At 41.1% G+C, this 16,434-nt stretch overlaps 1 long non-coding RNA gene across 1 annotated transcript in view; it reads right to left on the bottom strand.

The window, feature by feature from the left end:
- Positions 1–16,434, bottom strand: part of LOC110261712 (uncharacterized) — a 71,749-nt gene that overhangs the window by 27,783 nt on the left and 27,532 nt on the right. The window lies entirely within an intron of this gene.

Raw genomic sequence — 16,434 nt, 5'->3', positions numbered from 1 at the left:
CGAACTTACAACTAATCCAAACCCAAACATGAAAATGAACCCTAACCCTACTCCTAACATTATCCCAAAATCTATCTCTTAACCAAAACCGACTCCAAAACCAAACCCAAACCCAAACCCTAAACCAAACCCAACCGTCATGTCAGGTCAGCCTTCTTCCTTTGAAATCTACTACTGCACTTATGTATTTATGAAGACAGGTATGTACATATGCAAGGATTGATTTTTTTTCTTATTTTTCCAACTGTTACTCCTTTGTTCCTACAACAAAGTCTCACTTCTTTCCTTCTTTCTTTTGTTCCGTTTCTCTCTTTCCCTTTCATTCTTCCTTGTATAGCCCACACTTGAAGCATGCACGAGTTGTCTGCCCATTGATGGTTTTCAAGCCTCAGAAGTTACCAAAACCAACACAGTGACTGAGAGATCTTGTACCCAGGGAGCCAGAAGTGATACCATGAGGGCTTAATTTATATCCATCTACTGGCCTTAATTCACTTGACCTGGCTTTAGATCAGGTCTTCATAACACGTGTATAGAGAGGGAAAAAAAGAGGCTAACACGGCAAGAAAAGCTCGGAGTTTCAGGAGACCTCTTGAGAGAAAAGGCTCAGGGATGCGTGCAGCTGCTCACCAAAATGTAATCTTTTACCCACTTTGCATGCACGACCTGTAGGCACTTGATCCAGATCCCAAAGCCAGGTCAGGCTGGGTTTTTTAAAGTATCAGCTCGGCCACTGATACCACACAACATCAAAACAAACACTAACCTGAACCTGAACACCAACATAATTCCTAACACTCACCCTAAACACTAAACCCAAACCCAAACCCTAACACTAACCATAACCCTAAGCCTAACCAGAACCCTTACCTAACAGAAAACCTCAACCTAAAACAAATTAACCCTAACAAGAACTCAAAAACCAACATGAACTCCAATACTAACACTAACCCTTAAGCTGAATGGAACCCTAACCATAACCCTAAACACTAACTGGAACCCTAACCCTCATCAGAACTTTCACCTAACAGAAAACCTCAATCTGAAACAAAAAATAACCCTCACACAAACCCTAAAACCGACATGAAGCCCAACACAAACACTAAGCCCTAAATATAACCAAACTCTAAACCTAATTCAAATCCTAACATTCACCCTAACCCTATCCCTAACTGGCAAGCTAAACCTAACCAAAAACCGAACCCTAAAATGAACCCTAAAACTAAGCTGAACCCGAGGCCCAACATGAACCCTAACACCTAAACAAATCAAACCCTAAGCTTAAACCTAATTCAAACCCTAACACTAACCCTAACCCTAAACCTAAATGGAACACTACCCCTAACTGAAATCCTAACCCTAAAATGAACCATAAACATAAACAGAACCCAAACACCTACATGAAACCTAACACTACCCTTAACACCTAAAGTGAACCAAACCCTAACCATACACCTATGCCTAAACCTAAGCCGAAAGCTATCCCTAATCCTAATCGTATCTGGAACCAGAAATCTAAACCTAAATGAAACCCTAACCCTAAAGTGAACCCTATACTTAACCTGAAACAAAACACCAACATGAATCCTAACACTAACCCTAAACCCTAACCTGAACTGAAACCTAACCCTAATATGAATCAGAACCCTAACCTAAAACACTAACCCTAATACTAAACCTAACTGGCAACCTAACCCTACCTAAAACCCTAACCCTAAAATGAACCCTAAGCATAATCTGAATGCAAGCCCCATCATGAACCCTAACACTAACCCTAAGACCTAAAAAAAAAAAAAAAAAAACCCTAAGCCTAAACCTTACTCAAACTCTAACACTGACCCTAACGCTAAAACTAAATGGAACACTACACCTAAACAAAACCCTAATCCTAAAATGAACCCTAACCATTACCAGAACCCAAAAAACTACATGAACCCTAACACTACCCTAAAACCCTAAAGTGAACCGAATCCTAGCCATAAACCTAAACCTAAACCTAACCTGAACATTAAACCTATCCCTAACACTAAACTTAACACGAACCAGAACCCTAACCCTAAAAGAAATTCTAACCCTAAAATGAACACTATCCTAAACCTGAACCAGAACCCCAACATGAAACCTAACACCAACCCTAAACCCTTAGCTGAATAGAAACCTAACACTAACCTGAATCCTAACACTAAAAGGAAAACTACCCCTAACCGAAACCCTAACCCAAAATGAACCCAAACCCTAAACAGAATCCAAATACCTACGTGAACATTAACATTATCCTTAACCCATAAAGTGAACCAAATCCTAACAATACACCTATCCCTAAACTTAAGCCAAACATTAACCCTAATGCTGAACAGAGCCAGAAACAGAACGCTTAAACTAAAATGAACCCAATCCTTAACCTGAACCCAAACACCAACAGGAACTCTAACAATAATCCTAAACCCTAAACTGAACAGAAAACAAACCCTAATGATAACCCAAACCCTCAAATTGACCTTACCCCTAAAACTAACCAGAACACTTACCCTCACAGAAAACTTCAACCTAAAACAAAATCTAACTTAACAAAACCTGAATACCAACATGAACCCTAATAATAACACTAAACTTTAAACCAAACTCTAACACTGACCCTAATTTAAACCCTAACATTAACCCTAAACCTAAACCTAACTGTCAACCTAACCCTAAGCGAAAGTCTAAACAGAGCCCTAAACCTAAGATGAATGCAAACCCTAACATGAACCCTAACACTAATCCTAACACCCAAACCAAACTGAAACCTAAGCCTAATCCTAACTAGAACCCTAACCATGACCCTAAATGGAACACAACCCCTAACCTAACCCAAACAGTAAAATGAAACCTAACCCTAACCAGAACCCATACACCTTCATGAATTCTAACACTACCCCTAACTCTGAAACTGAACTGAACACTAACCATAACCCTAACCCCAAACCTAAATCTAACCCTAACCGGAACAAGAACCCTAGCCCTAAATTAAACCCTAACCCTAAAACAAACTTTAACCTGAACCAGAACCCGAAATGCAACATGAACCCTAACACTAGCCCTAAACCCTAAAGTGAACCGAAACTTAACCCTAAACCTAACCTAACCCTCACCCTAACACATCTGGGACACTATACCTAAACCAAATCCTAAAAGGAACCCTAATTCTAACCTGAAACCTAAACCTAGCACAAACCTGAAGCCAAAAATTAACCCTAACCCAAACTGGAACCCGAACTTAAGCATAACCTGAACCCAAAACCAAACCCGAACCCTGACCCAAAACTTAACCTGAACCCTAATGCGAAACCTAACATAAAGCCACACAGGAACCCGAACCCTAAACCTACCCAAACACAAATCCTATACCTACCCTTCACCTGATCCTGATTCCTAACCCTAACCCAGACCCAAACCCAAACCTTACCCCTAATCTGACGCATCACATCTGGTCAGCCTTCTTCCTTTGAAATCTATTCCTGCACTTACATATTCATGAAGATAGGCTGGTGTCTATGTCAGGATTGATATTTTCTTAATTTTCCAACTATTATTCATTCATTCATAAAATAAAGTCACTAACCTCAACCCTAACTTGAACCAGAACCCTAACCCTAACCAGAACCCAAACACCTAGATGAAACCTAACACTACCCCACCCCTAAAGTGAAATGAACCATAACTCTAAACCAAAAACTAACCTGAACACTATACCTAACCCTAAACCTAACTCTAACCACAACCTGAACCAGTACCCTATCCCTAAATGAAACCCTAACCTAAAACAAACCCTATCTTTAACCCAAACCTGAACCCCAACATGAAACCTAACACTAACCACAAACCCTTAACTAAATGGAAACCTAAACCTAACCCTAAACCTAACTGAAACACTAAGGACAAGAGCAGTGATGTAAATCCAAAAAATAAATAAAGAATTAGAGTATTACCTGCCAAACCACTGTTGGACATATGTTCTCTATCTTAAACCTGATTCCTAACCGGAACCTAGAACCTAATCCTAACCCAGCCCTAACACCAACACTAACCCTAACCCTAAACCTAAACGAAAACCAAAACCTAAAAATAACCCAAACCCTGAACCGAACCCAAACCCCAACATGAACCTTATCATTAACCCTAACTCCTAAAGTGAACTGTACCCGAACTCTAACGCTAAAATGAGCCCTAATATTAAACCTAGCAATACCTAACTGGAATCCTAAACTTAAATGAAAACCTAACACTAATACAAACCCTAACAAAACTCGACCCAACCCCCAACATGAACCCTAATACTAAAACTAATACCTAAAATGAACTCAAGCTGAATACTTACCCTAAACTGAAACCTAACACTAAATCTATCCATAACCGGAACCCTTACCCTAACAGAAACCCTCAACCTAAAACAAAACCTATACCTCACCCAAAGCTGAACAAAACATGAACCATAAAACTAACCCTAACCCCTAAACCCAAATGAAACCTAAGCCTAAACCTAACTTGAACCCCAACCCTAACCCTAACCCTAAAGGGAACACTGCCCCTAACCAAAAACCTATCCCGAAAAAGTATCCTAACCCTAGCCAGAACCCAAACACCTACACGAACCCAACACTACCTTTAACCCCTAAAGTGAAACAAACCCTAAACGTAATCCTAATCCTAAACCTAATTCTAACTGTAAAAGGAACCCTAACGCTAAATGAAAGCCTAAACCTAAAATAAACCCTAACCTTAACCTGAACCCAAACCCCAACATGAACACTAACACTAACCCTAAACACAAAACAGATCAGAAACCTAACACGAACCCTTACCCGAACCCTAAACATAAGCCTAACCGGAAAACTTATCCAAAAAATTTATCCGAACAGAAAGCCTCATCCTAGGTTATGTTTAACCTAACCATAACAAGAACCTGAACACCAACATGAACCCTAACACTAGCACTAACCCCCAAACCCAACTGAAATCTAACTCTAATTCGAGCCCTAACTTAAACTTAAATGGCAACCTAACCTCTGACGTAAGCCTGATTCCTAACCAGAAAAGAGAACCTAACCCTAGCTCTAACCCTAACCATAAAAGGAAAACAAAACCTAAACATAACACTAACCCTAAACCGAACCTAAAACCTAACGTGAACTATAAAACTAAAACTAACTCCTAAAACAAATCACATTGGAACTCTAAACCCAACATGAACCCTAACACTAACCATAACCCTACACAACCAGAATCCTAACCCTAAATGAAACCCTAACCCCAAAACTAACCCTAAAGCAAAACCAAACACAAACCCAAAAACCCTAACACTAGCCCTAATACCTAAAATGAACAGAAGTGAATACTTACCCTAAAGCAAAACCTAACACTAAACCTATCCATCGCCAGAATCCTTACCCTAACAGAAACCTCAGTGTAAAACAAAACCTATCCCTCATCCAAGCTGAACACAAACATGAACACTAACCCTAACCCTAACCCTGAAACTGAACTGAAACCTAAGCCTAAACCTAATTCAAACTCTACAAATAACCCTAACCCTAACCCTAAAGGGAACACTACCCCTAACCAAAATCCTATCCCTAAAATGAACCCTAACCCTAACCAGAACCCAAACACCTACATGAAGCTAATATATCCTTGAACCCTGAAGTGAACAATACCCTAACTGAAACACTCAACCTAAAACTTACCCTAACCCTATCAAGAACCCGAATACCAAATGAACACTAACACTAAGCCCTAAACCAAACTGAACCCTAACCCTATATCTGATTCAAACCCTAACACTAAACCTAACCCTAAATGGCAAACTAACCCTAACCAAAACCCTAAACCTAAAATGAAACCTAAACCTAAGCTGAACTCAAGCCCCCCCAACATGAAAACTAACAATAAACCTAACACCAAACCAAACCAAACTCAAACCCTAACACTTACCCGAACCCTAACCCTCAAAGGAACACTAGCCCAAACTGAAACCTTAGCCCTAAAACAAATCCTAACCCTAACCAGAACCCAAACACCTACATGAATACTAACATTACCTCAACCCCTAAGCTGAACAAAACCCTAACCATAACCCTAAACCTAATCAGAACCCTGCCCTAACAAGAACCCTAACAATAACTGGAATTTTACCCTAACATAAAACCTCAATCTAAAACAAAACCTAACCCTAACCAGACCACTAAAACCAATGTGAAACCAAACATGAATACTAACTCCTAAATAGATCCGAACCCTAACCTAACCTATATTCAAACCCTAACCCTAACCCTAACTGGGAATCTAACCCTACACGAAAACCTTACCCTAAAATGAACCCTGAACCCGAGCCACAACTTGAACCCTAACACTAACACATATAGCAAACCAAAACCTAAGCCTAAACCTAACTCGAACCCTAACACTAACCCAAACCCTAACACTAAACGGAACACTACCTCTAACCAAAAAACTAACCCTAAAAGGTATTCCTAACCTTAAACAGAACCCAAATGCATACATGAACCCTAACAATACCCCTAACCATTAAGCTGAACCAAACACAAACCACAAACCTGACACTAACCAGAAACCTAACTTTAACCCTAAACCTAACCCTAACCCTAAACCTAACTGGAAGCTTTATCCTAAAAGAAACCATCAATCTAAAAAATCCTATCCCTAACCTAAACCTAAACCCTAACACTAACACTACCCTCAAAATCCTAACCCTAACATGAATTCAAACCATAACACTCACCCTAAACCTAAACCTAAATGAAAACCTAACCCTAACCCAAAAAAAACCCACTAAACCTAAAATGAACATTAACCTAGCCCTGAACCAGAGCCCCAATACGACCCTAACGCCTAAATTAAACCGAACGCTAAGCCTAAACATAACTCGAAACCTAACACTAACCTGCACCCTGACCCTAAAAGGAACACTACCCTTAATCGAAACCCTAACCCTAAACAGAACGCAACACCTACATGAACCCTAACACTACCCCTAAACACTAAGATGAACAGAACGCAAACTGTAAACTGAATCCTAACTGGAAAACTAAATCTAATCCTAACATTAACCAGAAAACTTACCCTAACAAAAACCCTCAATCTAAAACAAAACCTAACCCTAATCCAAAACCAAACACCAACATGAACCCTAAAGTTAACACTAACCCCTAAACTGAACCAAACCCTAAACCTAACCCTAATTTGAACACTGACACCAACCCTAAACCTAACCCTAACTGGCAACCTAACCCTAACCAAAACCCTACTGGAATACAAAGCCTAAACCTAATCTGAACCTGAGCCCCAACATGAACCCGAACACTAACCCTGACCCTAATCCTAAATGGAAAAATACTCCTAACCAAAACCCTAACCCTAAAACCAACCTAAAACCCAACCAGAACCCAAAAAACTATGTGAACCATAACACTACCCTTAACCCCTAAAATGAAGCAAACCCTAACCATACACCGATCCCTAAACCTAAGCTGAACCCTAACCCTAACCAGAAATGGAACTGGGACCTAAGGCTAAATGAAACCATAAACCTAAAATGAACCCTGTCCTTAAACTGAACAGAAACACCAACATGAACCCTAACACTAAACCTAAACCCTAAGCTGAACAGAAAACTAACCCTAACCCTAACAGTAATTCTAACCCTAACACTAACCCTAATCCTAACCCTAACTGGCAACCTAAACCTAACCAAAACCCTAACCCAAAAACAAACCCTAGGAGTTCCCGTCGTGGCGCAGTGGTTAACGAATCCGACTAGGAACCATGAGGTTGCGGCTTCGATCCCTGCCCTTGCTCAGTGGGTCAAGGATCCGGCGTTGCCATGAGCTGTGGTGTAGGTCGCAGACGTGGCTCGGATCCTGCGTTGCTGTGGCTCTGGTGTAGGCTGACAGCTACAGCTCCAATTAGACCCCTAGCCTGGGAACCTCCATATGCCATGGGAGCGGCACTAGAAAAGGCAAAAAGACAAAAAGAACAAAAAAAACAAAACCCTAAACCTAAGCCAAACCCAAGCCTTAACATGAACATTCACATTAACCCTAACTCCTAAACCAAAATGAACTGTAAGCCTAAACCTTACTCAATACCTACCACATACTTGAACTCTAACCCTAAACAGAATATTACCCCTAACCAAAAACCTAACCCTAAAATGAATCCTAACTGTAAACAGCACACAAACATCTACATGAACCCTAACACTACCTCTAACCACTAAGCTGAACCAAAACCAAGCTGTAATGCTACCCCTAACTGGAAGATTTACCGTAACAGACGCCATCAACCTCAAAAAAATTCTAACCCTAACTCAAACCTGAACACGAACATGAACCCTAAAAGTAACACTAAACCCTAAACCAAACTGAACCCCAACACTAAATGTAATTCGAACCAGAAAAATTACCCTAAACCTAAAACTAAATGCCAACCTAACACTAACCCTAAAATGAACCTTAACCTAACCTGAACCAGAGTCCCAACATGAACCCTAACCCTAACCCTAACGCCTGAATGTAACTGAACACTAAGCCTAAACATAACTTGAAAGCTAACCCTAACCTGAACCTGAAACCAAAACAGAACACTAACCCAACACTTACCAGAACCCTAACCCTAACCCTAACACTTACCAGAACCCTGCCTGATTACAAACCCTAAACCAAATCCGAAAAAGAGCCCTAACATGAACCCTAACGCTAACAGAAAAGTACCCCTAACAGAAACCCTAACCCTAAAACGAATCCTAACCCTAAGAGAACCCAAAAAACTACGTGAACCCTAACACTACCCATAACCCCTAAAGTGAACCAAGCCCTAACCGTAACCCTAAACCTAAACCTAACCCTAACCTGAAATATAAACCCAACCCTAGCACTAACCCTAACCCTATCTTGAACCAGCACCCTAACCCTAAATGAAACCCTATAATCCTAAATGAAACCCTAACCCTAAAACAAAACCCTTACCCTAAAACAAACCCTATCCTTAACCTTAACCTGAAACCAAACACTAATCTTAAAACCTTAAGCAAACAGAAACTTAACACTAACCTGAACCCTTAACACTAAAAGGAACACTACCTCTAAACAAAACCTGAAACCTAAGAGGAACCCTGACCCTAAATAGAACCCAAATACCTAAATGAACCCTAACACTATCCTTAACCCCTAAAGTGAACCAAATCCTAAACCTAATCCAAACCCTAACCCTAACCGGAAATAGAACTGGGAACCTAACACTAACTGAAAACCTAACCCTAAAACCAACCCTATCCTTAACCTGAAACCCCAACATGAACCCTAACATTAACCCTAAACCCTAAGCTGAACAGAAAACTAACCCTAACCCTAACCCTAACGCTTACCCTAACAGAAAACCTCAACTTAAAACCTAAACCTAACAAGAACCCAAACAACAACATGAACCCTAACACTAACACTAAACCTTAAACCGAACAGAACCCTAACACTAACATTAAATGTAATGCTAACTGGCAAGAGAAACTACCCTAAAACAAGCTCTAAACCTAACCCAAATCTGAGCACCAACATGAACCCTAACACTAAGACAAACACCTAAACAAAACCAAAACCTAAGTCTAACCCTAGCTAGAACTCTAACCCTAATCATAACCCTAAAGGGAACACTACCCCTAACCAAAAACATAACCCTAAAACGAACTCTAAACCTAACCATAAGCCAAACACCCACATGAACTCTAACACTACCTCAACCCCTAAACTGAACCAAAACTGAACCATAACCGTAACCCTAACCCAAACCCGAAAACTAAACCTAACCCTAACCGGAAAAGGAAGCCTAAAGTTAAATAAAACGCTAAACCTAAAACGAACCGTAACCTTAACCTGAACTCGAAACACCACATGAACCCTAACACTAACCCTAAACCTTAAAGCGAACAAAAACCTAACCATAAACATAACCCTAACCCAAATCCCAACACTAACCCTAACCCTAAAAGTTCCAGGATGCTATACCTAACCCAAATCCTAAAAGGAACCCTAACCCTAACCTAAATCCTAAACCTAACACAACCTTAACCCAAAAATGAAAACTAACCCTAACCAGCACCTGAACTTAAACCTAACTCAATCTAAAACCAAAACCGAACCCTGACCCAAACTCTAACCTGAACCCTAATGCAAAAACTAACATGAAGCCGCACTGGAACCCGAACATAAATCCTATCCCTACCTCTCACCTGAACCTAATCCTAACCCTAATCCGAACCAGATCCCGAACACAAACCCTAACCCGACCTGCCATGTCAGGTCAGCCGTCTTCCTTTGAAATCTATTCCTGCACATATGTATCTATGAAGATAGCGGTGTATATATGTTAGGATTGATTTTTTTTCTTAATTTGCCAACTGTTATTCCTTCATCTGTACAATAAAATCTTGCTTCTCTCCTTCATTCTTTTGTTCTGTTTCTTTTTTTCCCTCTTTCTTACTTTATGGATGGCATCTGAAGCATGTGCGAGTTGTCTGCCCATTGATGGTTTTCAAGCCTCAGAGGTTTCCAAACCCACCACAGCAATGGAGACAAATCTTGTACCCAGGAATCCAGGAGGGATCTCTGAGAGAGCTTACTTTACATCCATCTACCCGGCATTAATTCACCCAATATGGCTTTTGATCAGGTCTTCACACCATGTGTACAGTGAGAACTAAAGAGGTTCACATGGCAAAAAAAGGACAGAGTTTCAGGAGACCTCTCAAGAGAAAAAAGCACAGGGAATGAGAAGCTGCTCCCAAAAAAAAAAGGCATATTTTTACCACCTTCCATGCACAACCTGCAGGCACTTGATCTGGATCCCAAAGCCAGGTCAGGCTAAAGTTTCTTTTCTTTTTTTTTTTTTTTTTTTTTTTTTGTCCTTTTTTGCCACTTCTTGGGCCACTCCCGAGGCACATAAGAGGTTCCCAGGCTAGGGGTCCAATCGGAGCTGTAGCTGCCAGCCTATGCCAGAGCCACAGCAACACGGGATCCGAGTCATGTCTGCAACCTACACCACAGCTCATGGCAACACCGGATCCTTAACCCACTGAGCAAGGGCAGGGATCGAACCTGAAACCTCATGGTTCCTAGTCAGATTCGTTAACCACTGCACCACGATGGGAACTCCCTGAAGTTTCTAAAGTACAAGCTCGACTACCAATACCAACCAACAGCAAAACAAACCCAACAACACAATTGAAAAATGGGGGAAAGCCCTGACCAGACATTTCCCTAAACCAGATATAGAGAGAGCAACAAGCACTGGAAAAAAATGATCATCCTTAAGCATGAGGAGAGAAATGCAAATCAACACTACTCTGAGGTTGCAGTATGAGGTACCACTTCACATCTGACCTAATGGCCATTATTAGTACATAAACAAATAAGAAATACTGGAATGGGTGTTGAGAAGAGGATGCCTTCCCTACAGGATGGTTGGGTATGTAAATTGGTAAAAACACTAAGACAAGAGGATCACTGTAAATCTGAAAAATAAATAAAGAATTAGAGTACTACCAGGCAAACCACTGTTGGGTATATAATCTCTAAATTAAACCTTATCCCTGACCGGAACCCAGAACCTAACCCTAACCCTAACCCAAACCCTAAACCTATCTCTAACACTAACCCTATCCTGAATCAGAAACCTAACACTGAATGAAACCCTAAACCTAAAATTAACTCTATGCTTAACCCAAACCCAAACCCCATTGTGAAACCTAACACTAACCCTAAACCCTTAACTTACCAGAAACGTAAACCTAACCTGAAACCTAAGCCTAACCTGAACCCTAAACCTAACCCTAAGCGTAAACCTAAACCTAAAAATAGCCGTAACCCTAACCAAAACAGAGAACATAAACCTAACCCTAAATGAAAACCAAAACCTCAATAGAATACTAACCCTAATCTGAACTTGAACCCCAACAAGAACCCTAACACTAACCCTAATACCTAAAATGAACTGAAACTGAATAATTACCCTAACCTAAACCTAACACTAAACCTAACCGTAATTGGAATGCTTACCCTAACAGAAACCTCAACCTAAAATAAAACCTATCCCAAAGCTGAACACCAACATGAACCCTAACACTAACACTAATCCCTAAACTGAACTGAAACCTAAATGTAAACCCAACTCAAACAATAACACTTACCCTAAACCTAAACCTAAAAGTAACACTACCCCTAACCAAAACCTATTCCTAAAGAAACCTAACCCTGACCAGAACCCAAACACCTATAAGAAACCTAACACTAATCTTAACCCCTAAAGTGAACCTAAACCTAACCATAACCCTAACCCGAAAACTAAACCTAAAGTTGGTTAAGGATCCGGCATTGCCATGAGCTGCAGTGTAGGTCACAGATGCAGCTTGGATCCTGCGTTGCTGTGGCTCCGGCACAGGCTGGCAGCTGTAGCTCTGATTAGACCCCTAACCTGGGAACCTCCATATGCTGCAGGTGAGGCCCTAAAAAAAAAGACAGACAGACAGACAGTCAGACAGACATAAATACATGGAAACCTAACCTTAAATGAAACCCTAAACCTAAAATGAACCCTAACCTTAACCTGAACCCAAAGACCAACTTGAACCTTAACACAGACCTTAAACAGTAAACCGATCATAAACATAACCCTAACACTTATGCAAACCCTAACACTAACCCTAAACCTAAGCCTAACCAGAACCCTTACCCTAAAAGAAAAACCTCAACCTAAAATTTAACATAATGCTAACAAGAACATGTAAAACAACATGAACCCTAACACTAACACTAACCCCTAAACCAAAATGACCCCTAAACCTAAGCCTAATTTGAACCCTAAAATTAATCCTAACCCTAACCCTAACACTCACCCTAACCCTAATCTTAACTAGCAAACTAAACCTAAATGAAAACGTAACTGATAAAACAATCCCTGAACCTAACCTGAAACCAAGCCCAACATGAACCCTAACATTAACATTAACACCTAAATGAAACCAAACCCTTAGCCTAAACTTAACTTGAACCCTAACACTAACCCTAACCATAAACTGAACACTACCCCAACCGAAAACCTAACCCTGAAAAAAAACCTAACCCTAAACAGAACCCAAATACCTACATGAACACTAACACAACCCTTACCCTTAAAGTGGACTGAACCCTAACCATACACCTATCCCTAAACCTAAGCTGAACCCTAACCCTAACTGAAACTAGAACCTATCCCTAAAAGAAACCCTAAACTTAAAATGAATGGTATCCTTAACCTGAACCCAAACCCCAATATGAACCATAACATTAACATTAAGCACTGAGCCAAACAGAAACCAAACCCTAAACCTAACCCAAACCAGAATCAGAACCTGTAATCTAACAGAAAGCTTCAAGCTAAACAAAACCTAAACCTAACAAACACCAAAATGAACCCTAACACTAACACTTAAACCAAACAAAATCCTAACACTAACCCTAATTCAAAACTTAACACAAACCCTAACACTAAAACTAATTTGCAACCTAACCCTAAGCAAAACCCTAATCCTAAAATGAACCCTAAACCTAACCCAAATCCGAGCCCCAACATGAACACTAACCCTAACACCTAAACAAAACCGAAACCTAAGCCTAACCCTAACACTAACCCTAACCCTAAACCTAAATGGAACACTTACACCTAACCGAAACCCTGACCCTAAAATGGACCCTGGGCCTAATCAGAACCAAAACACCTACATGAACTCTAACACTACCCCAACCCCTAAATTGAACTGAAACCTAACCGTAACCTTAAATCTAACCCAAACCCAAAACCTAAACCTAACACTAACTGGAATGGGAAGAAAAACCCTAAATTAAAACCTAACCCTAAAATGAACCGTAACCTTAACCCGAAATTAAAACTCAACATGAGCCCTAACGTTAACCCTAAACCATAAAGAGAACCAAAACCTAACTAACCCTAGCCCTAGTCCTAACCCCAACCAAAACCTAAAACCTAACCCTAACCCTAAACAAAAACCAAAACCTAAATATACCCCTAACCCTAAACAGAACCTGAACCCCAACCTGAACCATAACACTAGACCTTATTCCTAAAGCGAACCATACCCAAACTCTAAACATAACATGAACTCTAACACTAACCCTAAGCCTACACAACAGGAACCTTAACCCCAAATACAACTCTAACCCTAAAACGAGCCAAACCTGAACCCAAACCCACACCCAAACAAGAACCCTAACTCTAACCCTAATACCTAAAACAAACTGAAACAGAATACTTCACCAAACCAAACACCTATCACTAAATGTAGCCATAACCAGAAGGCTTACCCTAACAGAAACCCTGAACCTAAAACAAAACCGATCCCTCACCCGAAGCTGAACATCAATATGAACCCTAACACTAACCCTATTCTCTAAACAGAACTGAAACCTAAGCCTAAACCTAACTTGAACTCTAACTCTAACCCTAACACTAAAGGGAACACAACCCCTAAGAAAAACCCTATCCCTAAAACAAACCCATACCCTAACAAAAACCCAAATACCTACATGAACCTAACACAACCCTTAACTCCTAAAGTGAATTGTACACTAACTGTAATCCTAACCCTAAATCTAACCCGAACCCTAACCCTGTCACTAACTGTAAATGGAACCCTAATCCTAAAGGAAACCTTAAACCTAAGACGAACCCTAAAATTAACCTGAATCCCTAACACTCACCCAAACACTAAACTGATCAGAAACCTAACCCTAAGGCTTAATCGAACCCTAACACTAACCCTAACCTAAGCCTAACCAGAAACCTTACCCTAAGAGAAACCCTCAATCTAAAAAAATTCTAAACCTAACCCAGCTCAATAACCTCAGTCACCTCAGGCTCCATGGCCTCAGGCTCCATCGCAGCCAAATCGCCGTCACCACCCCCCAGCCCCATCCCGGCCACCCAACAGCCAGGCCACTGCAGGCCGCCCTCTGCCACTGGACAGAATGGACATTGTATGAAAGGGGATTAAGATGGCTGAATAGAAGGACTGGAGCTCAAATTCTCTCCTAAAAAGAACAAAATTCACAACTAAAGGCTGAGAAATCCTCAACCAAATGGACTGGAAACCTTAAAAAAGATATCCTTCTCCAGAAGACAAAGAGGAGTCCACATCAAGAGGTAGGAGGGGCGATTATGCAATATAAGCAACCCCATACCTCCCTGGAGGGAAGCCCCACAGACTGGAAACTAACTGGTTCACAGAGACTCACATGCAGGAGTGAGAGTTCTGAGCCCCACATCAAACTCGCACGTGTGGGGATCTGGCTCTGGGAGAAAGAGGCCCCAGAGCATCTGGCATTGAAGGCCAGTGGGGCTTGTACGCAGGAGCTCCACGGGACTGGGAGAAATGGACACATCTTTCTTAAAAGGCACACATAGACTTTCACGTGCACTGGGTCTCAGGGCAAAGCAAAGTCTCCATAGGAATCTGGGCCAAACCTGACTGCAGTTCTTGGAGGACCTCCTAGGAAAAGAGGGGTGAATGTGGCCTATTGTGAGGGAAGGATATTGGAAGCAAAGCTCTCGGGAATATTCAGCAGCTGCCTTTCTCTGGAGGTGGCCATTTTGAGAAAATCTGGGCCCACCCATCAGTGCTAAGAAGCCACAGGGCAAACAACAAACCAGGTGGAATCACAGCACCGCCCCTCAGTAAACAGGCTGCCTAAAGACCCCCCAGGCACAGAGCCACCTCTAATCCCATCCAGAGACAAAGCCCCACCCACCAGAGGGATAAGAATCAGGTCCACCTACCAGTGGGCAGGCAACAGTCCCTCCCATCAGGAAGCCTACAGCAAGCCCCATGCCGACTTCAGCCACAAGGGGGGCAGACACCAGAAGTAAGAGAGGCTACAACTCTATTATCTGTAAAAAGATCACCCCACCAAAAACCTCTAAAAATGAAAAGACAGAGAACTGTAACTCAGATGAGGGAGAAAGAAAAAACCCCAGAAAATCAGCTAAGCAATGAGGAGATTCTCAGCCTCCAGGAAAAAGACTTTAGACTGTTGATGCTGAAGATGATGTAAGACATTAGAAATAAACTGGAGACAAAGATGGATAACTTACAGGAAACACTGAGCAAAGAGATACAAGATATAAAACTTAAACAAGAAGAGATGCAAAACACAATAACTGAAATAAAAAATTCACTAGAAGCAGCTAACAGAAGAATACAGGAGGCAGAAGAACTAATAAGTGAGGTGGAGGACAGATTAGTGGAAATTATGGATGCAGAACAGAAAAGAGAAAAAAGATTGAAAACAAATGAAGAGAGTCTCAGAGAACTCTGGGACAACATTAAACACACCA

This window comes from Sus scrofa, chromosome 7 (assembly GCF_054392235.1).
Source record: "Sus scrofa isolate SSC_HxYL_T2T_F1_AM1 chromosome 7, Sscrofa_HxYL_maternal_Yorkshire_Landrace_v2.0, whole genome shotgun sequence".
Lineage (NCBI taxonomy): Eukaryota > Metazoa > Chordata > Mammalia > Artiodactyla > Suidae > Sus > Sus scrofa.
This window is presented reverse-complemented; position numbering and strand designations above follow the sequence as displayed.